This window comes from Hyaena hyaena, unplaced genomic scaffold (genome assembly GCF_003009895.1).
Source record: "Hyaena hyaena isolate Hyena2069 unplaced genomic scaffold, ASM300989v1 scaffold_371, whole genome shotgun sequence".
Lineage (NCBI taxonomy): Eukaryota > Metazoa > Chordata > Mammalia > Carnivora > Hyaenidae > Hyaena > Hyaena hyaena.
The window spans coordinates 558,850-574,616 of NW_024081003.1; the positions used below are offsets into that span (position 1 = coordinate 558,850).

General features: G+C 40.6%; 1 protein-coding gene across 8 annotated transcripts in view; it reads left to right on the forward strand.

The window, feature by feature from the left end:
- RHOBTB1 (Rho related BTB domain containing 1) overlaps positions 1–15,767 on the forward strand; it is a 120,699-nt gene that overhangs the window by 67,745 nt on the left and 37,187 nt on the right. The window lies entirely within an intron of this gene.

A 15,767-nucleotide genomic window follows, 5' to 3' on the forward strand; every position in this document is an offset into this window, starting at 1 on the left:
GTGATATGATAACATTCCTTTAATAGAATCTTTTTGCATACCCTAATTATTTATCCAGAAATAAAGTCTTATAATTAGATGAAAAATATGGACATTTTACTGGTACCAGTTTCACTCCAAAATAATGGTGTTATTTTCCACTCCCAGAAACAGCGCCTCATCCTTCTTGCAAAAAAAACATACAATCTTCCATGTAAGAAGTCATAGCTGGATTTGCAGGGTATAGGAACGTGTCCTGAAATCATTAGCTGGAATGATGTTAGCCAAAATCCTTTAATAAAATATGAGATTTTAAAGAGTCTGCTTTTTGTCCATGACACTTTTGTATTTATGTTCTAATTTACTAAAAAATCCTGGGGAAAATCCTGGGGGAAGAAAACAAAACAGTTTTCTTCATTTGTCTGAATCAGAGCGTAACCTAATCCTAACTGGCATATTGTAGTCTCCTAAATGATTAAATGCAATTGCTTTACTGTCTTCGTATCTGAACGTTTCACAGCAAGTGGTCTCTCTGGTCCTGCAGAAGCTGACCCAGTGACATCTTCAGAGAATGCTTTCAGTGAAAAGAGACTTTCTTCATTAGGATGGATTTTTAAATGTATCTGGTCTACAGACTTGATATTAGCCTTCTCAAATCAGCATTTACAACTTTGACATCTCTCTGTAGACTGAACCAATGTGCTAATAATTCTTGACACATCTTCCTGATCTGGCCCTTAGCTAAGGTTCATAACAGGCCTTCCAAAATTAATGTGTAATACCTTTGTGACTTTAGTTTTTTTAACTCAAAGAATATTTAAGTATAACATCTATAGAGAAATGTGTACAGATCACAAGTATACAGTTTGATGAATTTTTGAAAACTGAACATACTTTGTAAGCAGCACCTAGGTCAAGGACTCAATATCACCAGTACCCCACTTTTGGACACCAGTGCACCCTCTGTGTGTTTGAAATGCTCCAGATTTTACATCCTGCGTAAGTCATTCATTTACAGAATTTGATTTTTCACTGAACCCTTACTGGATGTGAGCCAGCTGCAGTCAGCCTTGATCGAACTATCTCCCTTGTAATTGAAAACACGTAGAATCTGCCTTTCCAAGTAAAGATTATAACATTAAATTCATGCACTGAGTGTGCATCAATATTTATATGTTTGTGATTTGTAGGTACACAGATACATACACAGCAAGCATACAAACAGATTTGAAACTCCTTTCTTTTTAATGAACATAAGGCTGAATTATACTATATTGATCCAAACTTCAAATATCTTAACTACAATTGATTATCACAGAATATTTCATGTGATATATTTCCAAACAATTTTTAAAAATTGCTCATTTCAGTTACTCTAAGTATTCCCTCTGAACACTCAAATTTTAAAAACCAAGAATTTTTCATCTTCTGTTTGAAATATATATATGTCCTGGGTGTCCACAGCTGTCTTTCTCTGTGGTTCAATTTCTTTGTCTGGTATTCAGCTAGATTATCATTTAGATTCCTATGGGGGTTTTTTAGTTGAAAGTCTGAGTGAGAAAAAAAAAGTGTAACAGCCTCAAAAAGTTTTATAAGTATATGATTTTGAGAAACAATTTATACATCATCAAAAATCATTTATTATTATTGAAGTATATATATATGCTCTTAATAGAATTAACAATCAAGGATTAGACTTATGAACTCATTAGCTTTTTAAAAAACCAAAATATTTCTCCCATTGTAGAATACACTTAAGAATATTACTCATCCATAAAAAGTAATGAAGCATGAATACATGCTACAACATGGATGAACTTGAAAGCATTGTGCTCAATAGAAGAAGACAGGCACAAAGGGCTGCTTATTGTATGATTTCATTTATAAGAAATATACAGAACAGGCAAATTCTTAGAGACATGAAGTAAATTAATGGTTTCCAGAGCTGGGGGGCAGTGAAGAATAGAATGACTGCTAGTGGGCACAATGTTTCTTCTGGGGATGACGAAAATATTCTAGAATTAAATAGTGGACATGGTTGTAGGGCTTTGTGAATACAATAAAAACCTTTGAATTCTATGCTTTAAAAGGGTGAGTTTTATGACATATGACTTTTATCTCAATATTTTTAAAAAGGTAATATATTTTCATCATAGAAAATTTGGACTAAAGGAAAGTAGGAGAATGGCAACAAGTTATAGCCCCAGTATCCAACAACAATCACTGTTGTCTGTTTAGTGTACTTCCTTCCAATTTTCCTTCCACATATTGCTCTTCCAGGAAGAACAGCTTCCCTTTCAATGATGGAGACACAATTATTAAATTTTAAGTATTCATATGTTAATACACACCTATTCCTCCCCTCCCCCTGGATGAAAAATAAAAGGTGGGTTCAAAGAAGATCCATTTAGATGGTGAAGGGGAATAACGATGGAGATACAAATAAGGGAAGCAGATAGCCATGGCTATCATGGAGAGTAGATAGAGAGACATTTGAGGGGAAAATATCTGGGGTCCTGAGAGGCAGAAAGACTGAGCTGAGCAGTTATGCAAGAGGTGGAACTCTTCAGGGACACATCCCAAAGAAACTTTTAGGAGTTTTGCTGCAAGATGCCCAATATATCATGTCAACCACACCCTCAATCCTTAAATACCCATGTGTCCTGGCTTTCTAAAAGTCACATTCGTGTTTCTTTTAGATGTGTCACCATGCTAAGATGGTACTTAAAATGAAAAAACAACAAGATCCAATTTTGGGTCACACTTATTTATTTAATCTGGTTTTCATCAACTGTTTTTTAGATTGCTCTTCTGCTCTTGCCCCCAGAGAATGTGACATTAGCATTTTTCTATATTAATGCAAACTCAACATAAATATGATTTTAAATAATGAGTCTTAATAGATAAGACTTCTTGGGTAGTCTTTTGATGGCAGGCATAATGATCAAAGTACTTTACAAGCATTATCTAAGGTAATCTTTATAACAACCAATGGGGGCGGGCAACTATTCCCAGTTTACACATAAGGAAACAGAGGTTTAGAGAGATTAAGTAATTGGCCCAAGATCACATAAGCAATTTATATTAATATTTCCTTAGATGGATATATCAGAACGTATTTTTTAAGATTTCCAAGTGGTTGAGTTTTTTGTTGTTGTTGCTGTCAGTAAAACTAGTCCTTTTAACTTTTACATGTATTTATTTATTTGTGTGTATGGCTAGGGAATTTGGTTTATACAACTTATCCATTGTGGGGGTGGGGGGATATCCTTATGGTGGATTAGTCAGCTTCTGTAAATGTGCCAAGAACATCTGAAAAGTCAGTTCACTCTCTTATCATGGAGTTTTTTTAAATATGAGATATCTGTTAGTTTATCACTTTTTTTAATGTTTATTTTTGAGAGAAAGAAAGAGAGAGAGCATGCACATGCACACACCCACAGGAGCAGAGAAGGGGCAAGGAGAGAGTAAGACAGAGGATCAGAAGCAGGCTTCAGGCTGACAGCAGAGAGCCTGATGTAGGGCTCGAACTCATAAACTGTGAAACCTGACCTGAACCAAAGTCAGAATTTGACCAACTGAGCCATCCAGGCACCCCCATTTATCACTACTTTTTATGCTCTTCAAGCCCTCCCTGTGTTGTTTTTCACTTTTACTTTCCTAATCTGATGTTGATTCTCATTCTTCATCTCATACATGTTGATAGCTTTCATTAATTTCTCCTTATAGAATTTGTCTTCATTTTTAGTATATGCTTTTTGGCCTGTGAAGGTTTGTTATTACTGTTATGCTTTTACTACAAGTTGCCTTTGTTTTCACCTCCTAAGTTATCTTTCATAGATAATTATCTTTTACAGATAATTTTTCTATCTGATTTTGAAATCAAAATCAAAATAACTATGTAGGTTAGTTTTATATTTTCAGTTGGTTTGGTTTCCAAAGTCCTTTTAAATGGAAATAGTCATTTTTGTTTGTTTGTTTTAGTTTTTAATCTTGAATTATCTCTGAGTGTTTTGTCAAGTATCCTTGAGCAGTTTAATTCAAGGAAATCTGAGTTTTTGCTCCCTGAGCTTTTTATACCTAAAAATAGCTTTATGGTTCCCTTTACATAAATAACAATTTGACCAGATTCAGAAACTTGTTATTATGTCCTATTTCTTTCAAGGCTCTCAATGTGTTTTTCTACCGTCTTAAAATAGTGTATTGGTGAAGTATGTGGTTGTCCATATTATCATTTCCTTCTAGAAAGATATGTCTTTGGCCATTAGGTTTAGAAGATGTTTTGCTAAAATATTTGTAGGATTATTACACAGTTTTTCTGCCATGGTATTTAAACCTTTTACTGAAAATAGATCTAGAATCTTCTTTTCTTTGTGTCCTTCTTCTCTTTTTCGTATCGAGAAAATTTTGTCCTATTACATCAAACTTTGCTCCTTTAGTTCCTCAAGAAGCCATACTATCCAGAAGATTGCCTATCAACGGTCAGCCTCTTTATTATCTTCTGTTACATCACTTGTAGATGGCCTTCTTCCTATACATAGAGCTTCTCATGTCTGGCCTGTACTACATTTTAAAAGCTCTTTACCATTGCCAGTATGGTTTTTAATTTGGTTCTCTTGTATTTCACTTTTACATGGTCTTTACTTGTCTTATGCTTCCTTATAGCCTCATGTGCTATTAGTTTGTTTACCTGCATTATCTTCTCTTGTATGATCAATTACATGGTTCAGATATTAAAATGTTTTTCTTCTGCTGCTTCTTGATTTTTAAGTTTATGTAGTTATTTTGAGAGAGAGAGAGACAGAGAGAGAGAGAGAGAGAGAGAGAGAGAGAAATGAATGGGGGAAGGGGAGAGAGAGAATCCCAAGCAGGCTCCACACTGTCAGCACAGAGCCTGATGCAGGGATCAATCTCACAAACTACAGGATCATGACCTGAGCTGAAATCAAGAGCTGGACACTTAACCAACTGAGCCACCCAGGCTCCCCTTCCTTTGCTGTTTCTTTTTTTTTTTTTTTAATTTTTTAATTGTTTTATTTCTGAGAGACACAGAGGACAGCATGAGCAGGGGAGGGTCAGAGAGGGGGAGACACAGAATTTGAAACAGCCTCCACACTGTGAGCTGGCTTTCAGCACAGAGCCCAATGCAGGGCTTGAACCCATGAACCGTGAGATCATGACCTGAGACGAAGTCGGATGCTTAACTGACTGAGCCACCCAGGCACCCCTCTTTTGCTGTTTCTTACAGCATCTACTTCTCTTCATGTCAGGATTTTTAACAGATCATATGCTAACTGGTCTCTGTTTACTCCATCCACATAGAAAAGGATTCCTCTGGCCAAGGATTGAAGTATATGCCAAATGCTTAGATAACCTAGGCTCTGTTAGAAGCCAAGGTAGGGCTCTATAGTGACTCAGGAACCCACTCAGTTCCAGAGTGGACAAGCAAAGCTATTCAGTGCTGTGCACATAGAGACATCTGTGGAAGGTGAGAAGACCACTAATGAAGGGATTCCTGGGTGGCTCGGTCAGTTGGGTCCGACTTCAGCCCAACCGTGAGTTTCATGAGTTCAAGCCCCACATCAGTTTCTGTGCTGACAGCTCAGAGCTTGGAGCCTGCTTCAGATTCTGTGTCTCCCTCTCTCTCTGCCCCTCCCCTGCTTATGCTGTCTCTTTGTCAAATTAATAAACATTAAAAAGTTTTAATTAAAAATTTTTTTAAAAAGAACACTAGTGAGGAATATCACCACTGAAGATAAACCAATGGTCAGTCTTAGAGGTTGTACTCCTCCCCCCATCCCTCTCACATTAACAAGATCAATCACTTTTGTGGCAGTGTCAAAACTGAAACAGCCTGGTTAAGTGGGCTGGGGGAAGAAAAACAAAATAAAATTCATCTTTTCCATGCTCAGTCCTGTCTACCTGGTTCATCTTCAGTAAGGGGCGCTCACTGGGACTACTTCTCCCCCAGGACAGCATCCCAGGTTACTCGTGACTTTCCAGTGGCTCCACAGCTTGCTTCCGCCACATCGGTCCCAAGGCAGACCAGTTCTCATTATCCCAGGCCATGGGCACCTGCAGCGAAGATATCCTGCGTACCTCCCAGCCCAACTCTTTTCCCTGTGGAAATGGGCAATCTGCTTGGTCCTCAGTGACTTTCTCATTTGACTTCATGGAAGTGAATTTGGCAGAGATCATTCCCATTTCTGGAACATGGTTACTCCTTATCCCTATTCTGGTACTGTCGTGGAGTCTGCTCTCTGTGTAGAATAAGGCTAATTTCAGTGAGACTGTGTTGCAGGGATCCAAAGTATGTATTCTTCCAATGCTGTCTTGCCTTCAAGTCCAACTGATTGCCTCTTGTGATGTCTTTTAGGCACAGATTGAGTTTCATTATTCAAGATTCACTTTCAATTATAAATTGTTCTCCATGGGTAGTGGGTGCATGTGCCTCCATTCTCCCCTTCTTTCCCAACCAGTTAGTGACTCACCAAAAAGGTTAGAAATCCTTTGAATGGGGATGTTAAAGTCCAAAAGTTGATGGGAGTTTTATGAGACACTTCTATGTGAATATTATTAAGATTCATAAATTGACTCTAGCCACTGGAACATGATAAATGATCACATTCTTTTTTGTTTTTTTCCAAATCAAATTCAGCCCTAACCTCCAGTGTGCCTATATTGAGGGTCCCTCCTGCCCCCTGTCTTATTTGGTGGGGTGGGAGGTTGTTCTTGGTCCCTGGTTGTTCCCATGGTTACTGATGCTCTTCCTGATGGGGAGTCACGGCTGGTGTGATGCCATCTGTCAAATACCACTATCATGATGGGCCACACAGATGTCCCTCAAGGTGTTCCTCTCACTGACTGCAGGCTTAGCTACATGCTGCTGTTCTCAAGGCCATGGGCTGAGTGATCAGTCACCAGAGATAGTCAAGTGCAAGTCTGCAAGCAGATCGAGGTTGAGGGCTTCCTTAGGAAGGTGGAATGGCTGAACTTTTATATCCCATTGAACAAATATTTTTTAAAAGCCATATATGGCCAAGGCATTGAAAAAACTTGAGGATTTAAAGGTGAATAACAGTCTCTGCTGTCAAAAACGTATAATCTTGGTGAGGCGGAAGCAAGTACATAAATCTGTAAGCGTAATTGCCAATATGACATATGAGAATTTGTTGAATTCTCATTCTCCTAGGGTAGGAGGTGGTATAAAGGAAGAATACTTGAAGTGCACCTTCTTCTAAAATGTAACTTGTGTCTGTCTGTTTTGCTCCATCTCTACCAGTTCCTGGTCCAAACCCCTGTCCTTCTCCCCGGAGAACCTGGGAGCATCCTAACTGGCCCTTCTGCTCCCCACAGTATGTTCTCCGCACAGGAGTCTCAGCAGTCTCAGTGATACTTTTTTTTTTAATCATTTTTAAGTGTTTTTTTTTTTTTTTTTTTGAGAGAGAGAGAGAGCATGCATGTGCACAAGCGGGAGACAGACAGAAAGAGAGGGAGAGAATCCCAAGCAGGCTCTGCGCCATCAGCATGTAGCCTGAAGAGGGGCTGGAACTCACCAACCATGAGATCATGACCCAGACCCTTAACTGACTGAACCACCCAGGTGCCTCATTAGTGATGCTTTTAAAAAGCAAATCAGAACTTGTTATTCCTCTGCCTACAACATTTCAGTGTCTTCTCACTGTATTTAGAATAAAATTCAGGTTCCCTTTGTAGCCTAAAAGACTGTGTGTGATGTGGCCCCTGCCTCCTTTCGAACCTTCCTCTCCCTGTTGCCCTGCCCCTGAGCTCCAGCGGGCCTGCTCATGACTGGGCCTCTCCCTCCTCACGACTGGGCCCTGCTTATTCTTCAAGTAGACGGAAAATGGGACCTCCTCACAGAGGCCTCCCTCGTCTTTCCTGCAGGCCTCTCACCCATTATTTTCTCATAACACCCTTTCGTTCTTCAGGGAACTTAAATCAAGTTTATGATTACAACTACCTGTTTCTACCACCTGACTTCAAGTCCATGAGAGCAAGAATAGCACGTGGCTTGTTTACCACTATATACCTATACCACTCACTTAGTGTAGGCCTGCCACTCACCAAGTGCTCAGCCTATTATTTCTTTAACTAATTAAGACTGCCTGAGTCCTAAAGGTGCAGTGGTGGGTCAGGGACACAAGAAAGGATGTCAGAGTAGAGTAGCAAGAGCAAAGTCACCAAAGGAGAGGTCACCTGGCACATTTGTAGACAAAATCAACCAGAATGTCTAGAATGTAGCACATAGCTTACTTGTGGTGGTTTTGAAACCTAGCCTGGATTTTTAATGCCTCTTTTAAGCTAGGTTTTTTATTCCTTATTTTTAAACTGGGGCAGCATTTATGAAGGGCAGTGGACACATAGAACGTTTATTTCCAATCCTGGCTCACCTTCCCCACTGACATTTAAAAAAAAAAAAAAAACCAGGGAACCTGATCTTGCGGATGTCTCCATTATCACAGGGCTCACGTGAGGATAATGAGTGGATGTTTTCAAAAATGTCTTTGTATTATCTGTATTCCTGAACCTTATGCACTGTCCTTTCTGTTACTTGGCTCTTTTCCTTTCTGTTTTAATCAGAACTTTCAGTTGAAAAAAATAGTGTTGATTTGAATGGTGAAAGGCAATTTTAACCTGGAGACATATTTCTGTAAACTTTTGATTTAGGGAAGTGCAGCCCAGCCCTGACTGCCTCTTTCCCAGATTTGGACCCATTCTCCATTCCAGCTGAGATGTTTATATTATGCACAGAACAGCTCCTGCCTGCCTAGGACTGGTGATTAAGAGCTCAGGATAATGAAATCTGCACAGCTGAAACTTGGCTGTTGGCTACAGTTATTACGCAACTCTTAACATTTCTCTTTTGTTTCTGTCAATAATGTAAAATTCCCAGTTTTTCTTTCTGAGCTAACTCTTCCAATTCACAAAAATTTGTTCCACTACTATTTTTTTAGTGACCAAGTTAAATTATTTCTCAAAGTTCAGACTATAAGCTTTTCTAAAGGACAAGAAAATTTAGTGTCTGTGCAATAGCATTGGTCACACTCTCTATGAACAGCTGAGTGGAACTGGAAGTACAGAGGCCTTTCTATGGGCCTTAGAGTTTTGTCTTTCAGCAGACTGCTCACCATGCTTTGATTCACAGAGCAGACAGAACAAGAAACACAGTACAGGTGATGGGAAGAGGTGGTATATTCCAGTGGTGGGTGATTTGGAGCAATTAGAAGATGCTTTAGTAAGATGTTGTAGACAAATGATAAACCTTCCCTACCCACCCTCTCTAATATCTGAATTTCTCATGGTCGAAGAGACTCACACACTCACCTGGACTTAAAGAGTGGCTCTGTACTGGGGCACCTGGGCAGCTTAGTCGATTAAGCATCTGGTTTCTGCTCAGGTCATGATCTCATGGTTCATGGGTTCAAGCCCTGCGTCAGGCTCTGTGCTGACAGCTCAGAGCCTGGAGTCTGCTTCAAATTCTGTGTCTCACTCTCTCTCTGCTCCTCCCCCATTTGTTCTCTCTCTCTCTCTCTCTCAAAATAAACATTGAAAAAAAAAAGTGACTCTGTACTAAAATGCACCTAACCAGAGCAAACAATCTTGAGTGGCTCTGAATTATTGAATTATGGAGACAGGACTCTGATGCTCATTGAGCCATAGTAAATGTGTCTGACACTTCTTAAGAGCCTGTGTCTTAAAAGAGGAACAGGACACCAGGAAGGCCATCATCTTAAGGACAGACCGTGGGGAGAAAGTACCACTATTGGGAAGAGAAATGATTTGAAAAGGAGATGAGGGCACCTGAGTTCAGTTTTGGCTATGTCACTATTTGGCTCATGGTTGTCCCCAGATGAGGGTCACAATAAATTGGAAAATGGGGGACCTGTGGACCAGAGTGAATAGTCAAAGAAAGCTTTACAGAAGTGGGGGCATGGTATACTCTCATATTCCAAGCACCTTGGCATACATTAGTACCCTAGAAACACTTGATGATTTGTTAAGGCATTAGATGTGCACTTTGAAGGTGTAGCCACAGGAAAAATAAAAATTTCAAAAACCACCATTCTATGGTTTGCTAATATAGGAAAAATGGAGATATATGTGTATTTGTGTTTGTGATTCTTTCTCCTGGAATCATTTATGATACAGAGGAGAAAGTAAATCAGTCTGTGTGGAGGCAGGGAAATTAAGAAAGTTTTTTTAGAGGAGGTAATATCTGAATAGGGTTTTAGAAATGAATAGAATTTGCCAAGCAGACAAAAAGTGGTAGAGTACTGGCTGAGGGAATGGTATATGTAAAGGGACTGAAGCAGCAAACAACACTTAGAATTTAGGAAACCATTTTGTGTGGCAAAAGTATGCTATCACTGCTGTAAAAAGTTACCAAAAATTTAGTGGCTTAAAACAAAACAAATGTATTATCTTATAGTTCTTTTTTTAAAAATTTTAATGTCTTTATTTTATTTTGAGAGACAGAGACAGAGAGCTAGCGGGGGAGGGGCAGAGAGCGAGGAAGACACAGAATCTGAAGCAAGCTCTGAGCTGTCAGCACAGAGCCCGACGCGGGGCTCGAACCCACAGACTGTGAGATCATGACCTGAGCTGAAGTCGGATGCTTAACTGACTGAGCCACCCAGGTGCCCCTTATCTTATAGTTCTGGAGGTTAAAAATCTGAAATGGGTTTCATTGGGCTAAAATTAAGATGTTGGTAGGCTGTGTTCCTTCTGGAGACTCTAGGAGAAAAATCTGTCTCCTTCCCTTCTCAGCTTCTAGAGGTCGTGTACACTCCTTGGTTTATGGCCCTTACCTGAGTCTTCAAAGCCAGCAATACAGCATCTTCACACATCTCTCTGACTCTGATCTTCCGCCTCCCTCTGTATGAAAGAACCTGAGAGATTGCATTGGGCCTTCCCAGGCGATGCGGAATGAGCTCCTTATAATAAAGTCAGCAGACAAGCAACCTTCATTCCACCTGCTACCCTCTTTCCCCATGCCATGTAACAGAACCTATTCACAGATCCCAGAGATTAGGACATGAACATCTTTGAGAGATTATTATTATTATTCTGCGTACCACACATGCAATACAAGATGCTGAGAATGATGGTGAAGAGAAAATTGGCATGATACATCAACCGTAGGTAGAAAAGATCATCTAGGGGTGCCCGGGTGGCTCAGTTGTTTAAGTGTCCAACTTCAACTCAGGTCATGATCTCACAGTTTGTGGATTCGGGTCCCATGTCAGGCTCTGTGCTGATAGCTCAGAACCTGTACTCTGCTTTGGATTCTGTATGTGTATCTCTCTCTGCCCACTCCCTTGCTCATTATAACAAATCATCCCAAAATTTGGTGGTTTACAACAATAATCTATACTTTCTCCTGATTCTGTAGGTTGGCTAGGTGATTCCTTAGCTGGGCTCACTCACAACTTCATTCAGCTGGAGAGTTGGCTGCGCTAGAGGATTCAGGTAGCCTCACACTATATGGCGTCTGGTGAAGGCATCAGCAGAGCTATCTCGGTTATTCTCACTGGGAATTCTCGTCTTCTGTAGGGCTAGGCCAGCTTCCTCAGAGGACAGCCTCAGGACAGCATTCCAACAGCATGAGGGTTGAGCTGCAGGCCTCCTGGAGACCCTTACTCTGGAACGCACACAGCATCACCACCACATTCTTTTGGATTGGGCCATGCGGTCACAAGGCTGGCTCAGATTCTAGAGGAAGGGGAACAGATTCCGGCTCCTGATGGGAGTTGCTGCCACACCCACGTTTCACCCAGCACAGGCTATAAAGACAGGACTTTTTCTTTGAGAGTAGGATTTTGAAACTTGAGATTTCAGGGGTAAAATGTTTCTGGATGACAACATCCAGCACACGACCAAAAGCATGAATGGCTCAAGTAGAGTGTTGGGAAGGTTGGGTGCTATAGTGTGGGATGCATCGCCTTGTGGACCTTCAGGAGAGACCTGAAGTCTGGAAGGTGACAGTAATCACGGCATGGGCTCACAGGGCCATTTGACAGCCAGGAGGTCATGACCACAGTCTCTAAACAGCCTGCTGATGGTGGGCACCAGCACCCAGGGGGCAGCCACCCTGGGCCAACTCACCAAGTCCTCACTCCCCACCTGCCACATTGTCTTGTTCACTGGCCAGTTCTAAACAAACTCAACTGCTTTCGATGTCCACAATGTGCAGGTATGTCCTGAAGCACTTAATGATCAGCATCCATGTCCCAAGGATTCAGAAAAAGTAAGAAATGAAGTTAAAGTCAGTTTTGAGTAAGATTACAAAGCTGCCATGGTAACAGATTACCAGTGTCAGCCCTTTCTAGCTTTTACTTTTATACTTTCTTTGTCTCCTCAGATATGTATCTAAAGGCATAAGGATATCTGCACTGATCAGCAGGATTCATGGTGGTGAAATTTATTAACAGTGTTAAATGAATAATATTTATTGCTCTCATTCTAGGTAAATGAAAGTCAGAAACCAGATAGTCATTAACCAGATGGTCCTAAGAGCTCATTCACCCATAGGAGTGCTAGGTATGAATAAATTAGAGCCCATAACAAATAAAGAAGGATAATATTGCACATTTTTATAATTATTGTAACTTAATATTTGTTTATGTGTGAAGAATGAACAGTTTACAATATACATGTAGCCTGCATTTACATCCTTGGCGGTAACTTCATACACCTCAAATGATTTCTAAATTACCACAAAATCAAATTTCTACCCCAAATAAAAGATTTTCAGTATTTGGATATCCAGAAAACCCTTCCTGGAAATTGCACGTCTAGGGCGAGGGAGCTGGGCTACGAGTGTTTACTTCTGCCCTGCCTTTTACTTCCTTTCCATGTTGTCCCTTTTGTACGGGGTTTAGCACCTTTGGCAGTCACTTGGGTTTTGAGCAGATTGCTAGAGATTAGAGGACCCGTGGATGTTATTCTCACCTTTGACACAGAAGTTCTCTTTAGGACTGTGCATGAGATGTGTCTATAAACAAGTAATGATATTTTTGTAATCATAGCCTTAATATAAAAGCAGGAGAGCTTTCATCCCCTTCAAAGTAGTCTTCTATAAAAGCTACACAGCTCTTCTACCAGTGCTTTCATGATTCAAATTATTTGGGGGATTCTTTTGGGGGGGCTGGTCTCAAAGCTTGTTTGCAAGCTGACAAGAAAACCAACTGTGTGTTTTTCTGTGTCCATTTCCGTTTTGACTAAATCTAAATGTTCCCCAAATTTCAAGGATTGGCTCTTCTTGAAAATTTTACTTTCCAAAGAGTAAGATTTCCCACCACTTAGGATGATGAAAATAATATACTTCAGTTTCCAGCATTGTGAGGCTCCACGCGGATCCTGTTTTTTGACACAGGGTATATACCCCACAGTAATGTCACCAGAAATGTATCAAATTTCTTATTCATAAGAAGGGTTACCGTTTTTATTCTAGAAACTAGAAGTGCCCCAGGAAAATATTTCTAACCTACCTTTCCAATTCTATTATCACTTAGCTCACTGTATCCAACTCCCACCCAGAAGTTTCCCTGCCTTCTTGATGCAACGTCAGCTTTGCTCCCTCTTGCATTTGTGCTCGTTGTTTTTCAATGAGTTACTCTGTAATTGCTCTACTGAAATTCATCCTCTGTGTAGATCTTTGTGGTTATTAAGTTTATGATTTCGCAACTAATCCTGGGTTTCCCCTGTCTGTTTTGTTCTCCTCAAGGCATTCACCTTCAGCACCATGATTATAATCCTGGGGGTCATGAGTGTGTCAGGCACATCAGTCAGTTCACCAAAACCTCATTACTTTGGGAGCCCAATACTGTAGTTCCCACTTAAAAGATGCAGAAGCTGAGGCTGAAAATGCAAATACCTTGCCCAATGACAAAATGACTGGAAAATGGGGAGAGTAGGATTCAAACTCACATCTCCTCTAAGGCAGGGATTTCTCAGCCCTAGCACTGTGATGGTTGGGCCCCATTACTCTGTGTTGTGGGGGCTGTGCCTTGTATTATAGTATGTTTCAAAGCATCTATGGCTTCTCCACCAACCCCACTGTGACAGCCAAACATGTCTCTAGACTTTGCTAAATGTTCTCTGGAAGGTATTGCAGGACCACTAACCTGATGCCAAAGTCAGGCTTTTGCCATATTATACTATGAAGTAGGGAACTAATAAAACCAGAGACTAGATTTAGAAGAGATCAGTCTGAGGAGTCACCACCCATGGGTGATCATCAGAATTAAAGTTTTTCTTAAGCCTGTCTTTCTCCACTCCAGACCTTCAGAATCTGCATTTGCCAGGTGGGGCACAGATATCTGTCTATTTTAAGCCTCTCTATGGTATACGAACTACAGACCAGATCCTGACCTCACCACACATCTGTTGTTTGAATCACTCCACTCAAGTCTTGCCAAATAGTCTCCAGTCTCGGGTTCAACACCTCCTCTGATAGTGTTACAGGAGCCAGTCTCATGTTCAGATGGTCCTAAGTGGGAAAAAGGATCCATTCTATTTAATATTCTTTCTTATGACTCTCCCTCTATACTCTTAATCTCATATTATCCAAACTATCATTTTTCTCAAATCAGTTCAATTAAACATACACGTACTGAGCCCCTGTTATGATCAGGCCCTATCCTGAGCAATTTCTTTACCATTAAAACTGTTACTGGCTCATTAAAAGTGACCATCCAAACCAGTTTTCTCCTGTTAATAGTAGGCTTCCTCAGAGTGCCTGAGTGGCTTGGTTGGCTAGGCATGTTACCTGTGACCTCAGCTCAGGTCTTGATCTCAGGGTTTTGAGTTCAAGGCCAGTGATGGGCTCTGCACTGGGGTGAAACCTACTTTAAAAACAAAATTAAAAAAAAAAAACAATAGACTTCCTCAAAAGGGCAATTATAATTCATTAAAACCTTAGAATCCCCTGTTTGGCCAGCCATCCTGCTGCTGCCAGGAAGCAGTCTACTCTCCCTTTAGGGAGGTTCCAGCTACTGGGGAAGCAGAGCTCACAGCAGCTTTTCCTCTTCCTTTTGACCCCTCACTCAGCAACCCTCTTAAACCTTTCTTGATGGTTTCAGGAAGATTCCAAACTAGCTCCTCATCCTGGTAATATCATTCTTTACCATATGCTCCAGATTTCTTGATGAAAACACAAAGAGAAAGAGAATTTTTAAAAATACATTGCTTTATGGTGCCCCTCTTAAGAATATCATTTTATGGGGGCGCCTGGGTGGCTTAGTCGGTTAAGCGTCCGACTTTCGCTTAGGTCATGATCTCGCGGTTTGTGGGTTCGAGCCCCGCGTCGGGCTCTGTGCTGACTGCCAGCTCAGAGCCTGGAGCCTGTTTCAGTCTGTGACTCCCTCTCTCTCTGACCCTCCCCTGCTCACGCTGTCTCTCTCTCTCTCCTAGAAATAAATAAAAATATTTAAAAAAAAAAAGAATATCATTTTATGAATTTGATTCATAAAAATAGATGAATAAATATAATTTTATTAATGTATCAAAATTCAGTTGGACAGTTTACTCATCTTTGAAGTAGGCTAATCCTCTGTGCTTGCACTTTTGAGCCTTCCCTAAGTCACCGTGATGGTATAGAACATGCAGGAAACTGCTTTTTGGGGAGAGAGAGGGTGAGTCGTTGGGAGATTGAGATGGCATGGGCACTAATATTGCCAAGGCGACTCGTGCCCCAGTGTCTAAGGTTAAACCTGCAAGTGACTGGTCTCTTTAGTGGGTCAACATGAGTAGCTAGCGAACTATAA